The 18,713-nt window shown below is 42.5% G+C and overlaps 1 protein-coding gene and 1 long non-coding RNA gene across 3 annotated transcripts in view; one reads left to right on the top strand and one right to left on the bottom strand.

Moving 5' to 3' along the window:
- Positions 1-15,611, bottom strand: part of LOC125612472 — a 46,178-nt gene extending 30,567 nt beyond the window's left edge. The window contains exon 1 of the long non-coding RNA XR_007342801.1: positions 13,416-15,611. This is a non-coding gene — a long non-coding RNA (uncharacterized LOC125612472). The remainder of the gene's footprint in view (positions 1-13,415) is intronic.
- Positions 12,715-18,713, top strand: part of Arnt2 (aryl hydrocarbon receptor nuclear translocator 2) — a 174,463-nt gene continuing 168,464 nt past the window's right edge. Inside the window, exon 1 of one of the 2 annotated variants that reach the window (XM_048790158.1) lies at positions 12,715-12,727. The gene's annotated coding sequence lies outside the window, so the exon portion shown is untranslated. Of the gene's footprint in view, positions 12,728-18,520; positions 18,648-18,713 lie in introns of those variants that run through there. The other variant, XM_048790159.1, reaches the window with a different exon arrangement.

An 18,713-nucleotide genomic window follows, 5' to 3' on the forward strand; every position in this document is an offset into this window, starting at 1 on the left:
CCTCCCCCCCACCACACCCCAGCCCCCTGAATATGTATTTATCTTTAGCAGGTCTTGCTTAGATTTTCTAGACCTGATCTAAACCAGGAAAGATTTTAAGTTACCTTGAACAATTCTATCTGTTTTGTGCTGATTTCTGAAATCCTGGCTTTAGTTTCTGTCACTATAGTCAGAACTTCAGAAACAGCTTCTGATTCACATACCAACTCAGCAAACAACCCTTCCCTTTTTGGGGCACTTTGAGTAGGGTGACTGTTAGACCTATCCCAGGTCTAACTAGAAATGGACCTAGCCTCAGGGGAAAAAGAAGGAAAAGAAGGAAGGAAGGAAGGAAGGAAGGAAGGAAGGAAGGAAGGAAGGAAGGAAGGAAGGAAGAAAAAAATGAGGATTTCAAAGATATTACATATTGATAGTGCCGAGGACATTTCAGATGCTGGTGGGCTCTGCATTTGACAATTCTTCTGACTTTGGTTAACAAATCAATTGCTAGGGTGAAAATAAAGAATGGTCCTCACAGTGAACATTCAGATTGCCAGTGACTTCCCCATTCAAAGATATGATGAATATAATTTGATTCACAAAGTTTGAATTTAAAATTTAATTAATTCAATTTTGGAAGTTCCTGTAATGAAAAAGAGAGTAGGAAAATATTTTGTTTTCTCCCAAGCATTTTCTTTCCCTCAGTGATATGCTGTGCTATAGTTTATCAAGGAGGGATAGGAGAATGAGACTCTAGCTTACCTTAGCTACTGTCCCACATTCTTACAGTGGGAATTCTCTGCAACAAAGTATTTGATTTATAATCCTGTGTGAGATTGAGGAACTCAGACCTAAAGAAATGTACCCTTATCAGTTCTCATCCCTGTGTTAATGAGAGCTCAGGTGTTAGGGAAGAATCCACATTCTGGTAGGTCAGGAAGGAATGGGGACTCCCACTTCTAGGAAGGTTGATCATCTTAAACCAGAGAAGGAGGTGGTGTAATATTATGATACATATTTTGGTTTTCATTCATGGTTCCTGGCTCCCTTCCCCACAGACAAGTCATAAAAATTCTAATCTTCCTCTGCCTTTCTGACCATAAAGAAATTCCCTGACTGGGCTGGGGCTGTGGCTCAGTGGCAGAGCACTTGCCTAGTGTGTGTAAGGCACTGGGTTCCATCCTCAGCACCACATAAAAATAGGCAGATGAAATAAATCATGTTGTTCATCTACAACTACAAAAAATTGTTTTAATTAAAAAAAAAAAAGAAATTTCCTGACTTACCTTGTCTGACAGTAAATTATAAGATCTCCACCTCAGAAACTTCCTGTCCCATACCCTGGAGGAAGGCTACCTGCACATAGAGGCCAAGTGGATGCTGCACAGACCGGCCGTGTTGGGTTTCTCCACTCCATGTGTAAGGGTCCGGCGAAGCGTCGGAGAAAGAGACCACCAAGTGACCACTCATGCAATTGGCAGAAGGGGATTTATTGAGGATCCGATTCAGTGCGCTGAGGCTCCAGGCTCACCCAGGAAGGGAAAGCAGCCCAGAGCCCCGAGCAGGGGCTGAGCACTGCTTAAGTACACTTTTTTGGGGGAGGGCGGGGATTTTATATACATCACAGTCTCCTTTAACAAATCATTATACACCGCGGGAAAATCAAGCAACAACTCCTAAACATGATTAGTTCATTCATTGGCGGGAACAGGTCAGGCAGGGGTGATAGGTCAGTTCTAAGCGGGGTACACATTCAAACTGATTGGTTTTAGGGCCTAAATGACTATGTGACAAGTTACACAGAGTCCCAGGTTATTAGACAACCAAGCAGTCAGGGGAAATATTTACTGGGCGGTTCCAAGCATTGTCCTAACAGCTACAGGGATTTCAGGTTTTGCAGGTAGCACAGAAACCTAACAATACCTAATCCTTTACATTTTAACTCAGACCTTGCAGCTTAGAAACTTTACAATACCCGGTCTTTTACCCTTTAACTTTTACGCTTTAACTTCAATTTCTTTTACCCTTACACATGTAAGCATTAGATCATGTCCTTTCTGTCCAGACAAATTTCTACACTGTTTTCCATGCTTCAATAATTCTAACACAATGCTTGTAAAACCTAGACAAACTGGAGGTTTCTGGAGGGTGGCATGCCCACAGAGGGCATGAAAGCTCCTTGTCCCTTCCCCACTGTCTATGTCCCATGCATCTCTTCATCTGTATCCTTTGTAATGTCATTATAATAAGCTGGTAAAAGTAAGTGAGCATTTTCCTGAGATCTGTGAGCTGTCCTAGTAAAAATAAATCCCACCTTGGGGTCATGGGGACTCTGATTTATAGCCCATTGGATCAGAAGCAACCAGTCAGTTGGCATCTGAAATGGAGGTTAGTTTTCTGGGACTGAATCCTTAACCTGTGTTATCTGACACATATCTATCTCCAAATAGCTAGTGTCAGAGTGGAATTCAATTAGGGATACCTAGTTGGTGTCCAATGCAGAACTGATTGCTTGGGAGAAGCAATCTGCATCATGAGTAGGGTGAGAGAAACTGAGTTTGAGTGTTGTTTTTCTTTTGTGTCTCCTCAGGTAGACTCTGAATTGACCACTGTGGGACCTCCTTGTTTTCCTGTGAGCTGGAAAGAATTGAGGCTCCAGGATTGAAGGACTTAAGGCCAGGAGTATGCGTACAGAGGCAGGCCAGGCAGTGGTACCAACATTCCTATGTGTTTGATGTGGTCTAGCTTGACTTGTTTTCCAATCTGGTTTGAAAGCTGGTTTGCAGCAGCAACTAGCCCGTGAATTAGTAGTACTGAGAAGTACCAGTTCTAGAGCAGCCAGCAGGTATGGGAGCAGTAGCTGGAGACCCTTCTGCATTCTGGCCCCACATACAGGTGATAAGAAGCAGCAGGAATGGCCCTTTATAAGTGAGAACAGTGACTGCCCTAAGGTGATGGGGGCTGGCAGGCATGTTGTTGGCAGGGTGTACAGGAAAACAGAAATCTGGAAGTGTCTCCAGAAAAGGCCAGGAGAGAAGCAGGCTAGATGTGGCAGCAGGGTGGCTGACTGGGGTGGCAAGAGGCAACCAAGATAGATATGTGGGAAACTCAAATTTCTTGAGAATGTCTTGGAGTGGGAAACCTTGAGAAACACTAGGGTTTCTCCTGCCAGGGGAAGGTGGGTATGTGTGTTATACTTTGAGACACATAAATGGCATGATCATAATTGCTTCTCTTTCCCTCCAAACCATAACTTTCCTAACTCATCCAAGATGCTAAAGTGATACTTTTCTGTTCCATCTCTAACCTTTAATTTCCTAAGATACAATAATAGGAAGATTTTTTTTTTTTAAGTTTCTAAGGTTTAACTCTATGATTTACCTCTTACAGTTTTTTTTTACAGTTCATCTCCAGGTTTACATGACTGTGTTTAAAATAGCCAGATATTCAAAAGACCAAAATCTAACACCTCAATGGTTAGATGGAGCATTCTCAAAATAAATTTTCTCCAACAAAAACCGTGCTTGGTTCCCACTGACATTGTGACCTACAGGAAGGAAGTCCTTGTCACCTGTCCTTTGTTGTAGTAATTTGCATGCTAATGATTGAGCAGTCCCAGACCAGTCGGTTGGATAATGAACTTGGTCTAGTTGTGTTGGATCAGAGTAACCAGTGGGGAATGTTGAATATCACATGAAAAGAGAGATTAACCATTAACCCACTCCATTAGTTTACTTTGCATTTGTAAGCAAAAATTACTTCTTTATAAATAACAAAAGACAAGATCAAATACACACATATTTAGTGTTACATACTAAAAGGTCTGGAGAACTGTATTATGCTAAAACAAGTTTGTTCTTATTTGTGAGGGAGGTTTCCAAATTGAATTAATACAAAAGAAAAGTGATTATAAAAATCTGAATAACTTCATGTATGTGACATTTCTTCACTAATAAAATCAAAATCAAATGTGCCTAAGCCAGTGAAACAAAGTCGTTAAAGTGAACTGAAGGTCAGAAGCACTGCACAGAAGAATTGTTATAATTACTGGTAAATGAGGCAGACATATTTCTCATGGACTGGAGGAAATGAAAACTTACACGGAGGAGGGTTGTAAGTACTAAGAAGAATATCTTTATTCATACTCATTTCCCTTCTGTTCTCCAAAAGTAATTGATATAGCTTTTAGTGTGAATCAGAATGATAGCAGGAAATTAAAAATAAAAACCTAGCCCAGAGGAGTTAAAAAGAGAGAGACATGCAGGATGTGTTAGCTATTGCAGAGGGACACCACATTCAGCTCCGTGCACCTTATCACAGAAGAGACTGGGTTACATGATCCTCCATGTCTGTTAAGAAATACTCACTCTGTAAATATTAGAACACTTCATATGGGTCTGGCTATGAGCTGGCTACCAGGAAAAGCAGTAGCTCATAGTTTAATGGAATAAATAAATGTAAAAGGCAGGGCATGGGGGCTTAAGCCTATAATCCCAACTATTCCCAGGATGAGGCAGGAGGATCACAAATTCAAGGTCAGCCTAGGCAATTTAGCAAGACCTTGTCAAAATAAAATAGAATAAGTTAAAATAAAATAAAACAACAAGGGCTGGGGAAGTGCTGAAGCACCCCTGGATTCATACCTCAGTACTAGAAAAAAAAATGTAAGGAAAGAAAATCAACCCAGCACAGTGAAAGTGTAGAATAAGTGGTAGAATAAGGGGAAAGGGGGAATCTGGAACTGGAGGTCATACCTGCCCTGCCTGGAGGAGGGGAGGCAATCAATACATGGTTCCTGATGAATGAGAAGGCACTGGGAAAGGGGCATTTTGAGCAAAGGAAGTATCATGGCGTATGTGGGAAATGATGAATTTTATTGAAGCATATTTTGGGAGGGGAGTGTTGGGTTGGGGGTCAGAAAGTAAGTGTCAAAAGATAAAAATGGACAGGAAGGTGAAATTCTAGACCCAGAGGTTCTTTCCAAGACTCAGTCCTTGGGCTTATTTGTAAATGTTTCTTTCCATGCTTGCTAAGGTTGTTCCTGCATTTATCTTTGCTCATTTCCCTCCTGCTTTAATTTTTGTCTCACTTTGTGTCAGATGTCTGCGGAGTCTGTGGTTCTCCCAGCCCTCCTGTCCTTTTGCAATGGTATCCCTATTCTTTCGAGCTCTCTGCTTCTTTGTGGCTCTAGTCTAAGAATTCTATCAGGAGATGTGATGCTTCCTTCTCACATGATCCTATCTCCTCTCCCAGCTGGCACAGCCATGGTTACCTGCCCCTTGGTTGGTCTGCAGGAGACTTGTGACCCAAACCAGTATTACCCCAGCCTTTCCAGAGATGCTCTTCCTTTCCTGAAGTGCAGGAAGGGATGGAGCCCATCTCTGACCGTGGGAGCTGAAGGTGGTTTCACCTTTATCTGCTAGGAGCTATGTTCTTCACCACATGGAGGAAGTGGTGTGGAGTGAGAAAGAACGACATGAAAAAGAGGAGGAGAGCTGGGCATGGTGGAGCACACCAGTGACTCAGGAGGCTGAGGCAGAATGATTAAAAGTTGGAGGCTAGCCTCAGAAACTTAGTGAGGCTCAGATTCAAAATAAATATGAAGATGGTTGGGGATGTAGATCAGTGACAAAGCACCCCTGGGTTCAATCCCCAGTACTGAATGAGGGAAGCAGGGAGGGAGAGGGAGAGAGAACAAAACAAAACAAAAAAACCTCAGGAGACCTGTTCAGGTTCAGAGGCCTGGTTCCAGTTTTCCTGAAGTCTAATCTGTATCCTGATTACTACCTCAAGTTGGGAAGATTTCATGTACAAAGTAAGAAATTCTTATTAATTTGCCCCAAGATTCTTTTTTTAGCTAAAAGCTAAGTTCATTTATATTCATTCAGTTCTATTAAATAAACAAGTATTAGCAGCTATAGATTTTTCTCTGAGTATGGCTTTTGATGTAGTCATTATTATACTATTTTCCAAATTGTCAGTAACCCCTGCCACCCCCACCAATTTGCTCCATCTCATTCTTGGCTATTGAAACTTATCTTGTATCAACAAATACATTATACACTCACATGCCAGATAACATCCTAGGTTTTTTCACAAATTTCAGCTCATTTTATTCTCACAAACCCTTATGAGGTAAGTACTATTATAACACTTTCATAAGTAAATAAACTGAGGCACAGAGGCTTTGACTCATACAGCAGTTGCATAAAGTTGCTGAGATTTGAGCATGGGACTATGTGGCCTCCATGATCATGTTGAAAGACAGCCTAGAATCTAAACTGCTCACCATTGTCAGTCCAGAAACTGCTGAAACCTAGAGAGCCATGGTAAAAGGGCCAGGGCAAGCATCTGCCAACCTACACATAAAGCCCACATTCTTCCAGCAAGAGAACAATTCCCAAAGACATCTCCAGGGAAAGAGATATGTCTGTAGCACTTTGGGCTAATCACTGTCTCCAAGCCCACTCAGTCATAGCCATGCCTTCCCCTTGGGCCTGGGGTGATTTCGTCCTGCATTTGGAAGAGGAGTTGAGAGTAAATCCAGAGGAATTGTCTTACAACATAGCCACAACATAGGGGTTACAACATAGCCCCCGGCAAATAGCAAGACTTATCCTTTGTTGTTGTTTATTTTATCTATCGAAGACTAGAAAAACTTGGTAAAAATCCACCACCGTTGTGATATTTGTCAACTTCTCCTTAAAAATGTAGGTATTTTTGTTGTTCACATTTTAGCATCATATTAATTGGTTTTGATTCCAAGAGTTCATGGATTTTTGCTATAGATATGTTTGTTCTATTTTTATTTTAGTAGGAACCTGCCTCACTTCTCCTCTTCCCTCTGTGATGCTATCAGAAGAACATTTTAGTCTCTAAAGTGTATAGAGTACATGGATTACCTCATTACCTTAGCTATGACTTAGCATGTATCAAGGTCAGAAACTCAACCACCTCATACTCAGCTGAACCCCATGTGCCTTGTCATTGACAGCTAACAGTGGCCCTTTGTTTTTGACTTTTGAAAAGTTCAGCATCTTTCAGATGAGTGGATGGATAGCACTCTCTCATTCAAGCGAGTCCCCACCATCCCACTGTGCTCCTCTTTAACAAAAAGTCCAGGTGATGCTGGAGGGAGAGGTTGGGGAGAAGGGAGTCTTAGATCCTTGCTCTATTGTGAATGTCTAGGATGGTCTTTTAGGAAGGTGACCACTAAGGTATGTTTGCAGTGGGGGTGGAAACAAGGGGCCCCTGGTTTGGGGCTTTTGTTCTTCCAATCCTGCCCACTGTGGCCACTTAGTCCTCACTCAGCTTTTTCTGAGTCTATATTCTAAATATCTTCATGTCCCCTGGCAGAGAGTCCAGACCTGATTATAAAACAAAATTATAAGAACTTTATGATAAAGAACCAATGTCTGGGGAAAGGGTTAAATTTCCCCCTTCCCCCTGCTAGCCTCTCTTCAGGGAACCTAATTATCTATTTGATTGTAAATAGCTGTCTCTAGGAGTCTCTCTTTCAAAATGTAAACATCCCTGTGAAAGGCTTACAGGTCAGAGATTCAACAGGTGCCTGTAAAGAGTGTAATTTCTTAAAATATATGTATATATATACATATATATGTGTGTGTGTGTGTGTATACATGTATTTATTTATTTTTTAGTTGGAGTTGGACACATACCTTTATTTAATTAATTTATTTTTATGTGGTGCTAAGGATCAAACCCAGGGCCTCTCACATGCTAGGTGAGTGCTCTACTGCTGAACCACAAAACCAGCTCTTGGATCAAGCCAGTGCCTCACAGGTGCTAGGAAAGCACTCTATCACTTGAGCCACAACTCCAGCCTCTCATTTCTTCTTATACTTTGAAACTTTCTGAACTCTGTAGAAATGTAGCTACATCACTTAATTGCTAGGCCAATTAACTGCTATTTAAACTACAACTTCTTTGACTTAGTTCTTAGAAATCTCTCTTAAGAAGATAAACTCAAGTCATATTGAGTTACTGTTGTCTGTGATGAAGGCCTCTTCAAGATAATGCTCACAGATATTTTACTGTCTTTGTTCTACACCTGGTAGCTATTTATTATAATTTCCATGTGCATGGTCTTTGATCACATAGGCCAAGAATTCAAACCCACTGATGTTGTAATGGTGAAGAAATGATGTCAAATTTCTTAAAAGCTCCATGTAACTTCAGCTCAGGGGCCCAGAATGTCAGAGCACTAGCCCATCTTAGTTTGCTGGAGTAATAAATCTGAGTTCTCCAGTCTTTTGAGTGATGCTTGTCTCTTGCTGAGTGTGATTTCCATGACCCTCTCACTTAGAGGACAACTAGTACCACAAGGGCCATGGGGGCAGGAGCACTACTCAGGCCCAGCTCTGGAGCCACACCTGAATCCCTGCAGAACTTTGTTGGTCTCCTAGTCTCCCAAGGGGACTGAGCCCCCAACTCCTCTGCATTTGGCTTTGTTGATATGTCTCTACTAGGACTAAGCCTAGAATGCAAAAAAAATGTGGGGCTGACTCTTTTCTCCATTCTCTCCCTCTCTCCTTTCTTCTTCTCCCTCTTCAAGAAACTCAGCATGATGAGCTTCCCCATCTGACCTCTCTCTTGGGCAGGAACCTGCCTCACTCCTCTTCCCTCTGTGATGCTATCAGAAGAACTTTTTAGTCTCTAAAGTGTATAGAGTACATGGATTACCTCATTACCTTAGCTATAACTTAGCATTGCAGGTAACATCATCCCAAGATTACAGATGGGGAAAGTGAGACTTAGGGAGGTTTAACAAAGTTCTGGGGGTAGAGTAACTCAGCAATAGAACAAAGATCTGCACCACACTTTTTGCTTCAAAAGAAGAAAGGCTTATGCCTTTTCCTTTTTCTCCCATATCTTTTGTTGGTGCATTATAGTTGTATGTAATGGTGGAATTTTTTGTTACATATTCATATGTGCACACCATATAACATTATAATTTGGCCAGTACCATTCCCCAGTATTTTCCCTTTCCCTCAGGCTTATACCTTTTTTTGTATAAAACTAAGGCTTCATCCACCTCTGGTGTTTTGTCTCTGATTCTTGGTGTAAAAGAGAGACCTTAATAGAGAAAGCAGGGTGGAGAGGTAGAGCTGCTACATAGAGAGCCTGCTGGCAATTGTTGCTTTTGCAGAATTAAAAATGGGTGGAAATGTAGTTCAGTGGTAGAGCACTTACCTAGTATGCATGAATCCCTGGGTACAATCCCCAGGAACTCTCCCCTACCCCAAAAGGAATGAAAGATGAGAAGGTAAGAATGGGGATAACAGAGACCTATAAATTTTTCTCTCCAGCAAAGAAAGAAATTATTAAAAAATGGAGGAGTAGGGAAGAGCAGAGAAAAAGTCTGTGATTATCTGCACAGCAGTCCATTATTTGCCCTTCTGTTCCCTCTATTTCCATAGAAGTTCACGCTGCATTCCCAGTCTCCTGCCATTTTAAAGTGAAGTTAAAAAGAGATAAAAATCCCTTGAATCATTACATTTTTTTAAAGAAAAAAATTCATAGTTGTAGATGGACACAATGCCTTTATTTTATATGTTTATTTTTATGTGGTACTGAGGATCAAACCCAGTGCCTCACACATCTGGGCAAGCATTCTGTCACTGAGCCAGAACCATTACATTTTATACATTTTATACACAGAAATTTTTTGTCTCCAGTGTTAAGGATATGAAGTAGAATGGGGGTGACTACTTTCTCTCACCAAGTTTAAAGGCCGGGGGAGAAAGGCTTGGAGACTTTGGTGTTTATTAACAAGTGGTAGGTCAACCCTGATCATTTCTGGGTTGTTTCTCAGTGATTTGTTGTTGTTGTTGTTTTGTTTTGTTTTTTTTAATGCAAATCTTAGCCTTAAATTCAACAGTCTTCTTTGGAATTTAAAAGAGTTCTAGGTTGTTTAAAGGTTGAGTGGAATTCCTAAGCCTGTTAACTGGTCACAGTCTACTAACTCTCATAATTAGCAGGAGACCACTGTATTGTGTAAACGCCACTCAGTATTCAACAATGCCTAACTGCTGCATTTCAGACTGTTTACTTACGAGGGGGCCTTTCATCCACAATCAATGTTTCTGAGCATTTAGCCTATTTAATACTGGGAGACAAGAGAGGAGGTGGGCCAGGGCCCAAATCATCTATTTCTCTACCACTTTTCCATTGCTCCCCACACCACACCACCCCATCCCAGTCTCCAAACCCCAGCACTTTGAGTGACTCAGTTCTAAGTCTTATCTGTGGTATGAGCTACATGACCTTGAGAAAGTCACCTCTTTACCCTGAGTTTGTTTCCTACTTTGCAAACTCTAGGGAAACTGAATTGGGTGAAGGCAAAGGTCCTTTCTGCCTCTGAGGTTCAGTGATGTGGAAAAGATGAAAGTGACTCTTCCTTGTGAAAGTCAAACATATTCATTATTTACCCAAAACTACAACATGCAACAGACTTACACTGACTATGGAAAATGTTCCCATTTCTAGCAGTTGTCTACCTGCTGTCTTTTATTGCAGTGAACAAGTAAAAGGTGGCTTGTGAAAGATTCAGTACCAAAGATATTTAGACAGTAGGGTTTAGAAAAATGGTCAGAGGAAAGTAAGACTTGTCAACAAACATGCATGGCTAGATGTATGTGTGTAACAGTCATACCAACTGCAATTTTATTTTTGAGGGAGAATATTAGAAACATATTGGAAACAAAATTAGCCACATGTAGTGGCTGCAATGCTTGCTAAATGGATATATAAATGCCAAGAAGGGGAACTTGCTCAGTTTTTAAGGAAGTAGAAAGCCAGAGAAGGGGGCCAGGGTTGTAGCTCAGTGGTAGAGCGGTTGCCTCGCATGCATGAGGCCCTAGGTTTGATCCTCAGCACCACATCCAAAAAAAGTAGATTAAAATATATATATATATATATATATATATATATATATATATATATATTTTTTTTTTTTTTTTAAGACAGAAAGCAAGCTGGAAAAGGGAAAGAACTTGGTAGGAGACAGCTGCAGTGATACTGGTGCTGTGATTATAAATGGGCTGCCAGGGGTAGATTGCCTGTGAGGCATAGGGCCAAGAAGGCACTCTGAATAGCAGAAACACCTGAGATGGAGTTCTACCTTGTTTGATGAGTGAGCAAAGGGAACTTCCTCTTAAGAAACCTTCATTCAAGTATATATTGTGCATTAACTAAGCACACATAGCTATTAATGTGTTGCTTTGGGGACATGGACAAGAGATGCAGAGTTCTTCTTTGGCTTGGTGCTAGGAGAATCAGAGAAGTATACTTTAATGTGGGATGGAGTTATAGCCCAGCTGATATCCAGGTTGACCTTAGCCTCTCTTTTTTGGCCTGAATGCACAATGCTTCACTTTTCTCTTGAAATGTCTTCTCTTTCTATACCCTACTCATTTTCTCCAATTGCTAGGGCCTCCATTGCTCTAGCTCATTTGGCAGTGACCACTGGCTGGAGATGTGTATCCAGGGACTCTGTCTCAGCCTCCAAGCAGCTGCCTTTTGAGTGCAGATGCCTTGTTTCATCCCCTGCATGCCCAACACCCAGCTTTGAGCCTAGTACACAGCAGAACTCAACATTTGTCAAACTGAAACTATTAGACCAAAAGTGACAAATAACTCCCCAAAGAGTGTTTATTTGGAAATACATTTCAAGCATTCTCTATTTCCTCAAATGCTTCTTTGCAAAGATTTAAGGTAGTGTGATATTTTTGTAAACATGTCTATGTTTAGGAGTCATCTTGCCCCTCTGGGCTCTTACCTGAGGCTGTATTCATTTTTCCATCTCAGCTTTATAGGGCACCTACTGTGGTGGTGTCATTTCTATAAGCCTTGATCTCTCTCAGAGATCCTAGTGGCCAGTAGAAAACAACCCTTCCAAGTTCCCTACACCCTACCTTCACCAATATATGCAGATAAAACTATTTAAAAATCTTTTTAAATTCTCAATTTGCAGTGTAAATAAGGCTCTTTCAAGGACCTCAAAAAATAAACAATGACAGTCACCACAGCAAGGGGAGCAGAACTGAGCGACTTACTCAAAGCCAAGCCATTCTCAATTTTCTGGGCCCGCTGCCTGTGCTTGGGTGTCTGCTGAGTGCCCTTTGCTGCTGCGTGCACTGGTGGCCTTGAAGTGCGATGGTGGGGGTGGGGGAGTAGGAATTTCTGGGCACCCGGCGACTCCCTTCGGCACTGGGACGGCGTCCCTGGCCTTGGGATTCAAGCAGAGCGGCCCTGGCATGCTAAGTGGGCAGCACTGGGGCGCCTTTGTTTCTCGTGGCCATCTCTAAGGACCCGTTTCCCTCTGAATCTAAATTGATCTATCCCTCACCCACCCTGCCCGGGCCCCCAGAAAAGACAGCGCCTTTCAGTGATGCGTCCCGAACACCTGGAGGGTGGGCGTGGGGGATAACCTAGGCTGAGCGGGTACGAAAAAGAGGTGTATACCAGCAACCCCCAGCCTGGGCAGCCCCAGCACTGCGCGGGCCTGAGGGGCTCCAGGCTGGCCAGCGGCCCCAACCTGGGGGGTCCAGTTGCCGGCAGCCCCAAGTCTCGCGGTGCTACGTCTCGGACCCGGGAGCCCGGCAGGGCGCTCCCCGCCGCGCGACAAAGGCTGAACCGGGAGGAGGAGGCCGCGCAGGGAGGAGGAGCAGATAGAGGCGGGGGCGGCGGGCCGCGGCAGCGGGAAGNGCGGCGGTCAACCCTCCGGGTGAGTAGCGGCCGCGGCCCCAGACTGCGCAGCCCTCAGGGCCTGCCCGGGCCGGAATGGGCCGGAGCGCACTGGGCGTCCGGGGGCCGCAAAGCCAGGCGCGCAGCCCGGGTGGGTGGGGGAAAGGCTGTCACTCGGCGCGGCAGCCTCAGCATCAGCACCAGCATCTCCACCCTGCTTTCTGCCCCATCCTAGTTCTCGCCTGGCGCCGGCCAGCACCCCTGAATAGCGCGACGCTTGTTCGCTTTCTCCGGAACATGAAGGGCCAGCCCCGAAGCTCTAGCAATTCCTCAAACAGTCACCTTTGCCTTCCCCATCCCACGCGTTTTTCTCTTCCGGTTCTGACTCTGGTAGTGTAGCGTCGGCAGCGGGTCCCGGCGGGTGCCTGGTACCGCGCTGTCTGAGGGAAAAGTTTGGATCCGGGATTCAACAGGGTAGAACTCCAGGGATTCTCCCCTGCCTGCCCCGCCCCCCCAAGCGCCGGTCCTTTGCGCTTTTTACAACTGGCCACTGTGTATATGAATCGTTCCTGGGCACGAAAATCCCACTCTGTAATAATGTAGCATGGAGCATACCTGCTCCTGTCCAGGTCATCATCTGCCTTCTACAGCCGTAATCCTGTAACAAGTGTGCTCCTTTTTGTGATTTAAAAAAAAGAAAATAATCATGATTAAGGGGGAATATTTACCTGTTTCGGAATTGTGGCATGGAAATTCTGTTTTCGTTGAGAAAGTTTCCTATGGTCTGAGCAGTACTGGCTGCAGGATGTCTGAGAATGGGACACTGAGATTGCAGCAAAGTTTTGGGTGTTGAGTAATGACTGCTGTGGGCCTGGTAGGTCACTAGGTCCCCACAGGGACAATCACAGAGGTCAGCCTCCAGGAAAGTCCCAGTTGAGGGAGTTTATGAGACCACAGGGATGTGCTAAGCACAATTGCTTAGCAGAGAGAAGTGTCATCAAAGAGGAGTGAGGGATCACTTCCATCTGTGGTGGTCAAGGAAGGTTTGGGGGATTAGACTGCAATTAGACTGTCCATCTAAAAGGTGAAGTTTGGCTATACAGAGCTTGGGACTGAGGGAAATTGCAGGCATGAGTTATGATGGCCTGGATCTAAGCATGAGTGGAGGTCAGTGAGTGGCTGGTGCACTGGGGATTTAAGGAGAACAGAAAGATTTAATATTAAGCTGTGTGGTGAGGCTAAGAACTATGGACTTCCCCCACGTTGAGAGAGAGTTCTTAATGGTATTGAACAGGGAAGTCTCATGATCCCTGCTTTTTTTTTTTTTTTCCAGGTTAATTTGTCAGCTATGTCTAAGTAACATAGAAATAAGGTAACCAGACTGGAGGCGGGGAAGCCAGGTTTCAGTGAAGCATGAGGAGGTCAGACTTAGCAGAAGTGGCTTGAACAGAGAGGAAGGAAAGCACCATTGAGTAGGTAAAGGAGTTCAGATTTGATGCTGATTATATTGGAATAATGGCAGAGGAGGAACCAAGGAGACACTGAGGTTAGAAACCTGTGTGATTAAAAGGAAGGAGGCCCATTAACAGAAATAGGGAGTCCTAAAAGAACAGACAAGGAGTTCCCTGTTTAGAACACTGAGTGGGAAGATGGTTTGTATAAAAACCAATGCCAGGTTGTTTGTCATTGAAGCAATTTCAGACCATTCAGCTACTTAGAAATCAATAGAAAATTAAGATTTAAATGTAATGAAATTAGAAAAAGCAAAGAAAGTTAAATGAAGATATTTTAGCCAAGTATGGGTTTATATTGGGAAAAGGAATAAAATTTCAGGCAATTCACATAATTCATGTCCCATTACATCACCACTGAAAACTGTTTTATCTATTAAAAATCCCAAGATCAACATAAGATGGGCGGTTGCCTGTCTTAATGGTGTTGAGCATGTAGCGCCTGTGCCTCTGGCTCTGGGGAACTTGGTACAGCCACAAGGTCTCATTTGTGCTGTTGTAAATTCCTGATTAGCGTGATAGAACTCTCTGGGTCTTTTCTCTGTTGACAGCAGAGATCTTGAGCATGGCGAGAATGTCTCAAAAGAGCTTTCCTTGAGGTGGCTACCCTTTCTGTTATCCATCATCAGTTCTCTTAGTGGTACCCATAGTAGCATGCAGATCTGTGCGGATACATTGTTCTTCCCCCATATACATCTCTAGCTTCTTTAAGGGAAAGGTTTAGTTTAATGGATATGGCCAGAGATTCAAGCTAAAGAGAGAGATTTCAGATTCTATGAACCATTTACAACAAATAGAGGCATGGCCCTTGAGGCCATCCTCATGAGAAAAAGTTACAGGATTTTTGATTGTCGCCTCTTCCTCCTGCCTCCCCCCTCTCTTTAGATGTTGTTCCTTTGCACTGAGTAAGAGCTTGGTAAACACAGCTAAATGGACTAGGAGATAGCAGGATTTATTCCTATTTTGTGTTTAGGGTACAGTGGCTGCCTCCCCACATCCACTCACTTGCTCCTTGTTTTTCAGTTGATCACTGAGTACCATTTACAGTGACACTGTTATGTGATGTAGTGAGGACCCTCTGGAGCCTTGGTGATGTCAAATGAAGTTGGAATCTTCACCCTCTCATGTTACTAAGTTGATATGATCCAGGTTCAAACCCACTTTAATCTGCTCTTTATAGGTCTCCTGTTTGGGACTTGGGTAAGAATACTCCTTGTTACTCTAGGAGAGAAGAGGTCTCTGAAGAAAGAAGGGCCTGACTCCCAGGTATTTTCATGGCTCCTGCTACTGAAAGTCCTGGGTGCATTTCTTGCCTCCTGTGGCTCTTGACTCTTCCATACTTCTGTGTCATTTCCAGTCTTTACACTGGTCACTGATATTGTTGTATTGGCTGTTATTTTTTTTAAATTTTTAATTGAGGGATTCCACCTCTTGGGTCCCCTTCTTCCTCCAGGAGAAGTCTTTTCTGCGGTCCTTTAATAAACTTCTAATTTCTACTCTGAAAAAAAATTTTTTTAATTGATTTTTTAAAAAAATAAATGACAGCAGAATGCATTACAATTCTTATTACACATATACAGCACAATTTTTCATATCTCTGGTTGTATACAAAGTATGTTCACACCAATTCGTGTCTTCATACATGTACTTTGGATAATGATGTCTATCACATTCCACCATCCTTGTAACTCCCTGCCCTTCCCCTCCCACCCCTCTGCCCTATCTAGAGTCTGTCTATTGCGCTCATGTTCCCCCTCCCTACCCCACTATGAATCAGCCTCCTTATATCAGAGGAAACATTCAGCATTTGTTTTTGGGGGATTGGCTAACTTCACTTAGCATTATCTTCTCCAACGCCATTCATTTATCTGCAAATGCCATGATTTTGTTCTCTTTTATTGCTGAGTAATATTCCATTGTGGATATAAGCCACATTTTTTAATCCATTCATCTATTGAAGGTTGGTTTCATCTAGGTTGGTTTCACAGTTTAGCTATTGTGAATTGTGCTGCTATAAACATTGATGTGGCTGTGTCCCTGTAGTATGCTCTTTTTAAGTCGTTGAGTATAGACCGAGGAGAGGGATAGCTGGGTCAAATGGTGGTTCCATTCCCAGTTTTCCAAGAAATCTCCATACTGCTTTCCATATTGGCTGCACCAATTTGCAGTCCCACCAGCAATGTCCCACATCCTCACCAACACTTATTGTTGTTTGTCTTCATAATAGCTGCCATTCTGACTGGAGTGAGATGATATCTTAGAGTAGTTTTGATTTGCATTTCTTTAATTGCTAGAGATGATGAACATTTTTTTTCATATATTTGTTGATTGATTGTATGTCCTCTTCTGAGAAGTGTCTGTTCAGGTCCTCTCTATTTGTCTGGCCAGGGATGACATTCTCTGGATTAGAGAATGGAATTGTGGAGTTGGGGGAGGGGCATGCTTGTGCATTATTTGTTTTGCTATCTTCTTGGATGATATTTAAGCATATCTGACTTAAATGAAATAGTGAAGGTTTGAATTAGTTACATGCATGAAAGGATATCTGCAGCTGACATGGCACAATTAAGAAGGAGACTGTTTTCTCAGTGCCATTGTTTTATCGTAGCCTTTCATAATTTTAAGTATGGAGGAATAAGGTACACATTCAGATTAGTAGTCATTAGGAGTTATGCATTATCCAGACAGTGTCTGAAATTAGTATTTGCAGAATAGACTTAGAGGTTCACTTTTTTTCTGGAGTCTTTTTTTATACTCTCCCACCCTTTAGGCTTCTGGTCTTTGACATTTTAAATTGGAATTAATTATATAATACAGGAAGATTCTCAGGGCAGAGTACTTTAGATGGAGGGATGTTTGGAATTATTCAGCAACACATTGGATATCTTTGATGTGCCAAGCACTCTGTAGGATGCAGAGTAATGCAAAGATAGCAAGAATTTTCTTGACCTTGGAAAGTTCTGAGCCTAATAGAGTAGGCATAAGTAGATCAACTTTCTAGTTGGGAAAAAAAAAAGAATGAAATGAATGTTGACTAGGTATGGCTATATTGTAACAGGGACCCAGACAAAGTCTTGTTACCAGGTAACTTGTTACCATCCCATATATCCCTGCTCCCACACAATAATCCAAAAACAAGCCTTTTGCAGAGATATTTTGACCTAAAATTTCTATTTCCTAGAAATTTTAGGAAGGGTCGTTTTGAGCTGGCAGTTGAGGCAGGAGATGGGCAGATTTGTGCAAGTAGGGGGTACTATCAAGTGGTTGTCTCCTCAGTGCTCTTGAGGCCCCAGCAGGTCACCCAAGAAAGAGGTGGATTTAGAGCTGTTGAGAGACCCACGCTGTGTCTGCAAGCTGTCCTGCCTTATGTGGAATTAGAGCACCCAAACTAGCTCAACAGAGAATTAAATCTGACTTCTCTAAATACAGTTTTCATTGAATCTACAAGCCGATACATTGCAAAATGCAACATTATTTTGCTTTTTTCTTAGAAGAAACTGCTACCAAGTCAACTCTTTTGCAGTGTTTAAAAACACTTTTAAATTTCAGTGATGTTGGGCTGGGGATGTGGCTCAAGCGGTAGCGCGCTCGCCTGGCACGCGTGCGGCCCGGGTTCGATCCTCAGCACCACATACAAAGATGTTGTGTCCGCCAAAAACTAAAAAATAAATATTTAAAAAAAAAAAATTTCAGTGATGTTAAAAAAATGTGCATCTTGAAATCAGTAAAATATTGTGCCTTATGAAAAAAGTCAACTTTGCTGACTACCTGCAGTTAAAATACATGGTCTCCTTTTCAATAAAAACTATAAAGTGTGCCCTTAGGCATGTGTCAGGGAACCCAATGATGGACTGATGTCCTTTTGGCTTCCATCAAAAGAAAGGAAAAAAAAAAAGTAGAAAAAAGGGAGTGATATCCAAAAAAGAGGTTTATTTTTTTTCTCTGTGTATTTTTTTAAAACAACTTTATTTTTTTTAGAGTATTTTTAAGTACATAGCAAAGTTAAGAGAAAGATACTGAGATTTCCCTTCTCCCACACAAGGCCATCCTCCCTTATTATTAACTACATAACCCTCCAGAGGTCCATTTGTTAGAGTTGATGAACCTACACTGATACGTCATAATCACACAAAGCCTGTAGTTGACATTAGGTTCACTGTTGGTGTGCTTTCTGTAGGTTTGGACAAATGTATAATGACAGGTATCCATCACTGTAGTATCATACAGTTTCCCCACCCTAAAAATCCTCTATGCTCTGTCCCTTTATCCTTGCTCTTTCCCAGCCTTTAGTAACCACTGATCTTTTCACTGTCTTTACAGTTTTGCTTTTTCCAGAATGTTGGAACCTATGTGGTTCAGATATGATTTGAGTGTGTCCTTCAAAGCTTCATGTGTTGGAAGCTTGGTGCCAGAGTGACAATGTTGAGAAGTGGTGGAAACTTGGAACAGGTGAGGCCTACCTAGTGGGAGGTGATTAGACCTTTAAGAAGAATTAATGCTTTTCTTTTGGGAGTG

This window comes from Marmota marmota, unplaced genomic scaffold, assembly GCF_001458135.2.
Source record: "Marmota marmota marmota unplaced genomic scaffold, marMar, whole genome shotgun sequence".
NCBI classification, from domain to species: domain Eukaryota; kingdom Metazoa; phylum Chordata; class Mammalia; order Rodentia; family Sciuridae; genus Marmota; species Marmota marmota.